Below are 1,255 nucleotides of genomic sequence, written 5' to 3' on the forward strand. Positions count from 1 at the left end.
GGTGCCAATGCCCAAGAAGATGCCACACCTCTCATAGAGTGTGCTCTCACTCCAAACGTTGGGTCTGGTATGCTAAGACTATAGCCTCCACTAACCAGTGGGCCAGTCTTTGTTTGGAGACAGCCTTTCCCTTCTGCTGTCCTCTGAAGCAGACAAAGAGCTGGTCTGAGGTCCTAAAGCTCTGCGTACGGTCCACGTAGATGCGCAGAGCGCGAACGGGACAGAGCAGAGCGATGGCTGGGTCTGCCTCCTCCCGGGGCAGCGCTTGCAAGTTCACCACCTGATCCCTAAAAGGCGTGGTGGGAACTTTGGGCACATATCCAGGCCGGGGTCTCAGGACAGCATGAGAGTTACCCGTTCCGAATTCTAGGCACAAATCGTTGACCGAAAATGCCTGCAGGTCCCCTACCCTCTTGACCGAGGCCAAAGCGGTGAGGAGCACTGTCTTCAATGACAGAAACTTAAGCTCTACTGACTGCAGAGGCTCGAAGGGCTCCTCCTTCAAGGCCGTTAGGACCGAGGGGAGATCCCAAGAGGGTAACAGGTGAGGGCGCGGAGGATTTAACCTCCTTGCCCCTCTGAGAAACCTGATGACCAAGTCGTGCTTCCCCAAAGACTTACCATCTACTGCATCGTGATGCACGGCAATGGCGGCAACATACACTTTAAGGGTGGAGGGAGACGCGGCAATGGCGGCAACATACACCTTAAGGGTGGAGGGAGACAGCCTTCGCTCCAACCCATCCTGCAGGAAAGAAAGCACGACTCCGATCGGGCATCTACGGGGGTCTTCCCGGCGGGAAGAGCGCCAATCGACGAACAGGTTCCACTTCAGCCTGTAAGCGTTTCTGGTAGACGGGGCTCTAGGTGAAGTGATGGTGTTTACTACCGCTGGAGGTAGCCCACCTAGAACCTCCGCGTCCCGTCCAGGGACCACAAGTGGAGATTCCACAAGTCTGGACGCGGGTGCCAGAGGGTGCCCCCTCTCTGAGAAAGGAGATCCCTCCTCAGAGGAATTTGCCAAGGAGGGGCTGTCGCGAGGAGCATCAGTTCGGGGAACCAAGTCCGACTGGGCCAGTATGGCGCTACCAAGAGGACCTGCTCCTCGTCCTCCCTGACCTTGCACAGTGTCTGTGCGAGAAGGCTCACTGGGGGAAACGCATATTTGCGTAGGCCCCGAGGCAAGCTGCACGCCAGTGCGTCCGTGCCAAGGGTCCCCTCGGCCAGGGAGTAAAACAACTGGCAATGGGACGTG

The 1,255-nt window shown here is 57.5% G+C and overlaps 1 protein-coding gene and 1 long non-coding RNA gene across 2 annotated transcripts in view; both read right to left on the reverse strand.

The window, feature by feature from the left end:
- The window catches only part of LOC107693870 (uncharacterized), a 12,639-nt gene that overhangs the window by 2,327 nt on the left and 9,057 nt on the right, over positions 1–1,255 (reverse strand). The window lies entirely within an intron of this gene.
- On the reverse strand, positions 450–967 carry LOC107693891 (uncharacterized). The gene is made up of 2 exons (XR_001634802.1): positions 707–967; positions 450–663 (listed from the first exon to the last, which is right to left on the reverse strand). It is a non-coding gene; the product is annotated as an uncharacterized LOC107693891 (long non-coding RNA).

This window comes from Sinocyclocheilus anshuiensis, unplaced genomic scaffold (genome assembly GCF_001515605.1).
Source record: "Sinocyclocheilus anshuiensis isolate Anshui unplaced genomic scaffold, SAMN03320099.WGS_v1.1 scaffold694, whole genome shotgun sequence".
In the NCBI taxonomy this organism is placed as follows: Eukaryota; Metazoa; Chordata; class Actinopteri; order Cypriniformes; family Cyprinidae; genus Sinocyclocheilus; species Sinocyclocheilus anshuiensis.